This window comes from Aptenodytes forsteri, unplaced genomic scaffold (assembly GCF_000699145.1).
Source record: "Aptenodytes forsteri isolate BGI_AS27 unplaced genomic scaffold, ASM69914v1 Scaffold66, whole genome shotgun sequence".
In the NCBI taxonomy this organism is placed as follows: Eukaryota; Metazoa; Chordata; class Aves; order Sphenisciformes; family Spheniscidae; genus Aptenodytes; species Aptenodytes forsteri.
Genome location: NW_008795131.1, coordinates 2,891,914 through 2,898,477, shown reverse-complemented (window position 1 = coordinate 2,898,477; position 6,564 = coordinate 2,891,914).

Sequence of the window (6,564 nt, the reverse complement as noted above, 5' to 3'; positions counted from 1 at the left end):
CCTGGAACCATTTCACATCAAATACATTGCTTCTGCAGAGCCCTACTTTAACCATTGGGGCTGCAGGGTATATGCCTCCAATTCATGGATTTCAATTTGTTATAAGAAATGTAAATGGTTCTGTTCTCATTATCCTTATCTTTTCTTTTTGATCAGAACAGTACGTAAGGACCCAAGAAATTTGGGAGTGGAGGGTAAACTGGTACGTGTCTTCAGTGTTTGGTTAAACGTGCAGAGCTCAACAGATCTCAGTGGAGTTTCGCCTGCTTCCAGTCAACAGTAAATTGTGCGTGGCACTCCTTTTATGTGTCAATATTCTCTCTCTCAATTTGATGGTTGAGGGAACAAGATAGCATCTCAAAGGAAAAATCTTACCAACAGCTTCCCAAAAGGTCAAAGGCAAGGGCTGCAAGTCTTGTGAATGGCCCAGTTAAGAGAAAGTAAGTGTATATAATATATTTTCTTGGCCAAGTACCACTGTCAATGTCCAACTCTCCAACTTCTGTATTTCCAGTCTCCTGAAAAAACCCATTGACCCACATGGTTTTGCTGTTTATCTGCTTTCTAGCCAAATGCTGTGCCTTGGACAGTAAGCTTCTACTGCCTTCTGCTTCCTCACTCCATAAAATAGCCAAACTTCTCCTCATAAGCTTTAAATAATCTTCCTCGTTTATCTAAGGTCAAAGACATAGTTTACGGTTGCCACTAACATCCTTCAGCATGGTAGTATCGCTTTTATGCTTGTTTCACCTTTCAAGTATTTCCTGGGATTTTCAGACACATTCACAATCCTTGGCAAGAGGACACAAAAATACCAGTATCATTGAAAGATTTGATATTTTCATTTAAGAAAAAAATTCATTTGCTTTAAGAAGCAAAATGTTCCTTTCAACAAGCTATGAAAAGGAAAGATGTCCTTGAAGTAGAAAGCAAATGGCCAGAGCATTTAATTCATATCCAGTGAAGAATTGTTGGATATCGGACTTCCTTCAAACTTACAGAAACTTAAGTAGGAGCAATGGAAAGGTGTGGAAGTTAAAGAACAATGCAGACTCAACTACTGCACTGTGGCAATAAACAAAACATTGTTAAACAAAATATCTCTTGAACAAAGATGTAATGAAGCAAGATACTAAGAGATGAAGATCACAAAAAAATGAAGTCAGAATTATTGACCAATAAGTAGGCAAAAATCAATACCAAGACCTTATTGACACAAAAAAGAAAACAGTGTTTGCAGCAACTAAACTCAGCCAATTACTAACAGAGAAGAAAACAGGTAGAATGCATGATTTGTAACATGGTATTCAATGTCCCTTACAAGGAGGAAATTTCCTAATAAGGAAACAATTATGACAAAGCTTTAGTACAGCTTTGAACAATTTGTATAACAATTTAAAGACAGACAGGTTATAGTCTTTTTGAAAGCTCACGTTTCTCTTGGCTTAAAAATGCTTTCCATTAAAAATATCTGCAAAACCTGTATAGTGCTATTTTGGAGAGTAAGTAGTAGTGGGGGCAAGAGACTTGTACTGGTCCTCTCCATAGGAGATTTCACACATAGATCAAGAGACAAAAACATATTACTAAACATATTACTAAAACCAAAAGCATCTGCAGGAAATGAAAGAAAACAATGTGTTGTATTTTTTTTAAAGCTAAAGGACTTTACAAATGTTAGGTGGTATTTATCAGTGATCAGTAAGATTTACCTTCACTTTCCACTGGCATCTGATAAACCTTCAAAGTTTCTTTAAGATGACTACGACTTGCAGCATCTGAGATGATCAACATCATATTATCATCTTCTGAAACGGCATCTGGTTCACACATACAATTATTAATGGATTCTTTACTTCTTATATTAGTATTTCTGAAGAGTTTCCAGATTATTTTCAGTTCAATATTACTGTAGCAAGCTTTTCTCAAAATTCCTATAATTTAAAAGGTGGGGTGTAAGACTTCTATATACATGGTTTTGAATACAGTACTGTTCGAACATACTGCAAACTTTCCACATTTACAAGATGGTAATTTAGGCCCTGATCCAATACCCACTGAAGTCAGTGAAAAGACTTCTATTGATGTAAATGGACCTTGGAAGAAGGCCTTATTTAAATTTTTTAAGGTGTCCAAAATTTACTTTTCAACAGATAATTTTCCCCTTGTTATTACTCCCAAATTGACCAGTGAGTTTGAATCCACTTTGAATAAAGTCATTTATTTTTCCTTTTCTTCAAACTGTGGCAGATTTTTTAACTTTCATCAATCAACTGACATCTGAGATGCAGTATAAACAGCATAAAACTTCTCACTGACAACAGACACCTTGGTAACTGTAGGCATTAAAGTACCTCAGTGATTCACAAAGCTTTCATTTAATACATAGTGATTCCATTTCACAGATTCTATATCAAATTGCAAAGATATGACGATGCTGATAAATTAATATTAAGGAAATGAATGAAAGTCTACTGATGAGATTACACAAGTCTTAAAGGAGATACATTATGGTTGCTCTGGGAAAACAGAGGCAAGAAGTGGCCTCCATCACCTGGGCCTCCCTTTCTTTACCCATAAGGCAACATGGACTTTGCCAGCTGGCATATGACTTTAATAGGTCCAGAAGCAATAGGGATATCTCCCACTCTCCCTCAGGCTCAGGTGTGGTATGCGAAAGAGGAGACTTGGCCTTTCTTGGTTTCATCTGACCCAGATAACGTCTGGTCTAGCTTTACGACCTGACATCCAGTTCAGCTACATCACACAATGGAGTCATGAGCTGCTAGCACACAGCTCCTGCCTACTAAGCCTGGCCTTCCTCACTTTTATGGCTGAAGAGGATGACTTTGAGGGTTGGGGTTTTTTTGCTAGTGTCACTTCTTTGATACCAGTTCCATGCTTGCTTCATCACTTAATAAGCTTTTGGGGCAGTGGAAGGGACCTTAGAGAAGGGGAGGGGATGTTTAAGGGTCCCATAACATAGGGGCTGCTGTAAACAAGACTCTGCGCAAGAAACAGGTCTCTGCTCTGTGTCTAATGCACATCTTTCTTCATCTCAACCTCCATATCATTTCTAACACCTCCTAAAAATGTAGCGTTCTGGCTTGCCCTCAAGGTCCTGAGCCATACTCGCAAGGCACACAAAAACAAATGTCTTCTTACCTTCAGATTTGTAAGACCTGGGACCAGTTAAATCCTCACTAAATTCTCCTGGAGGACAATGATTTATGCATTGTTTAAGTGTATTAAGCACCTATATCTAATTGTTTCTGCATGTAAGTGATGAGAACATTTTGTAATTAGGTCATTACCACACATGGCCCAGTAGCCTGAAGATAACAGTGCATTTTTAATAAGCAGCAGAGTCAACATTACCATTATCAGCTTTTAGACTTTCCCAAATTAAAGTGCCTCACAGAAACGTAGATACAATTTCCAAGAACATCTAATCCACATTTTGTACAACGGGTCAACTGAGGACTAAAAAGCAAACTAAATTAATAGAAGGTAGGTTACATATTGAAGAATAACAGTGTGATCATACAGTTTTTCAATAAAACTTTTGACAGTTTCATTAAAACGTGTATTAGATTCACGGAGTTAGTGTGCCAAGATACTACCAAACTTCGCACAGCCACTGGTAGCAAATTAACACCTAATCCTTAGATGGAACATACCCCAGTGAATGGGCCACTATGTTACAAATAATTTCTTTCAGCCTCCCATAATGTCAGGACCAGTTGCCTTCAGTTAACTCTTAAATACCAGTCAGATTCCCATTGTATTTCAAGATAGGTCAGTGTATCGGGACCACGGAATCAAGCAACAGAAAAATGTCAGAAAGCGATTACATTAACAGTAACTTATTTTCACTGAAATGCCAAGTAAAAATAGTTGCGCTATTGTGACAACTCTCTCTTTCTCCCCCCAAAAGATTTTCTGCAGGTCTCCAGTTTGTTTCTAACAACTCATTTATCTAGTTACCATATCCAGGGGAGAAAGTAACCAATTATTCTAAAATATCCCTCCAGTATCCAAAACTGCGAAAGAAAAAAGAGGGATTAAAAATCTTATCATTCCCAACCTGAAACAAATGACCAGTTACATAGATCTTACCCTCTGCTTTTGGCAGTATTTCAGCTCCACAGACAATACAATAAAGTCCTTTCTTGCAAGGCTGGTGGTGTGTTTCCTTCTAACAAGGCAATATACAAGTTCATGTACATACTAGTTTGCATATAGTAACTATGTAACTATGCAGACTGAAGCATTTAAATATAAACAAGAAGAAATATATCAAAACTGCTTCAGAGAAATATACTACTTGAAATACTCAAAGAAATCTACTTGAATCAATGTTTATCATTTATATTAGCTAATAATTGAAATATACATCATGCTAAAAATGCTTAACCTAACTTAAATAGAAATACTGTCATATAAACTATGAGGTATTTTATAGTCTGTAATGCTCCAGGCTATCAAAGATTTAGTTTGGAATTTTGCAAAGGAGCCTAGGAAGATAGGTACCCAACTCTCCTCGAGTTTCAATGCGATTATGTGCTTACACTTTGCAAATCCTGCCCTAAAAATCATGTACTAACCAGAAATAGGAAGCACTGCTTATATTGAAACAGGAATCACATTTGTAATGAGTTATGAGCTGGACTCTGTAGGCAGTCCATATCTGCAGCTTCTACCTGTGTTAACAGGACTTGAAAACACTCAGCCTTTTTGTTTCCCATTATTGAGTGTGTAAATCGTAAAGATCTAGAGCAAACCATACAGACCATGAATAAACTATTTCATCTGTATTATTTCACTTAAAAGATTATATAATAAATCATTATTTCCCTTGCACCTTAACATTCAACAGTAGCCACTTCAAATAGGTACTTCATTCTATCTACATGGTACCTTTCTTTCACGGGTGTAGGCACTTTGTCTAACTGTAGCTTTTCTTCTTCTGCACTGCCTCTGAACTTTCAATCCTTTAATAAAGTCAAGATTTTATGATTATTTTAGACAGAAGAGATCATACCTAGCTATTATATCAAAGTTTGAAAGGAATTTTCAATAATTTAGCTTTTATAGATTTGGGAAGTCCAAACAAGTAATTCTAGGAAAGCTGGTACATTAATTTCACTTCCCTTCTACTTGCAGGCTGGGCAACAGGTTATTTAATTTACTACTGGGAAACACCATAAATATATTAACTATAGAAATAAAGAATATTCTTACCACTAACATATTAAATACCATAGTTAGTTAGATACAAAGACAAATTAAGATTGAATTTACACAGCTTTTACGCCAAAAGAAACTGCCCACCCCTTACCCCCCAAACCCCAGCAGTAATACAAAGGATTACTATCCATCACTTGTCCCAAGCAACACAGCTGTGGTCAGGATTTGAGTTTAGTGAATTTGTGGATAGAGACTTTTCAAGAAAAATCTAGTATCTAGCACGCCAATTGCTGATATTTCAATACATATTTTAAAAAATAATGGTTAAGGAGTAATTTTATATAAAATGTAGGCATTGTAAATTAATGCAAAATATTTGACATGAAGACAACCATGTCTTAAAGGATTTCTAATCAAAGAAAGATGTAACACAAGATCAAGAAAGGCACAATCTGCTCCAGATAAGGAAAGGAAGATGGATTTTCTTTTTTTTTTTTAATGTTACAGATTTAAAGACAGACAAATCTTCTCAAAGACAAATAAGGGATAGTGGTCTATGAGATGAGAAGACAAGCCACAAAGCTTAAGTGATTTCTATTATCTATTCAGATGTACATAAACATAAAAAGTGGTTTGGTACAGAAGACTTGTTTTAAGAAAACTGAGCTTTTAGAGACTCATGAGAATCAAGTTGATCAACTCTTGGGAGTGTAGCTGCAAAGCCACCTGCCACAGGTTGCCTCAGAATTTCCTGTGGGATATAGGGCAGTTCTAGTCCAGAAGCCAGTTACAAACAGAACCATGCCTACCCTACTAAGTCCTGATATTCAATCAATTACTTAAATCTAAATTAAGTATTTTTATCTTTAGATGTGTTATATGTTTAAATTGCTATCAATATTAGAGCTTGCTTCTGCCCTGTCAGCTAGTTCAAAACCATCAGCATCCAACAATTAAGCGAATACCAGGAAACCTAAAGCAAGAAAACATGATCCTTACAGGGCATCAATATAACAAAAAGTTTAACCACATGTCTTATACTAAGTACTGCAAGATAATGCTTGTTAAAGAAATTCAACAGTATTCTTGCCATTCATGCAAACAGAGTATCTAATTTTATAAAGATGCATTTATTGTGTAAAGAAAGGATACAATTTAAATCCTATCGATATGAACACATTCACAGCTCTGTAGAGGTGGACATCAGAATGTTATTTAGATGAATTTCCATGGAAACTGACCAGTTAACAATTTCACCTCTGCTCTCAGTCAAAATATATAAATACCTATGAACCAATCTTAAGACTGTAAAAAGCCTGCATCTTCATATTAATATATGATGGAAAAGAACAATCTTTTCTTGAAAAATCAGGC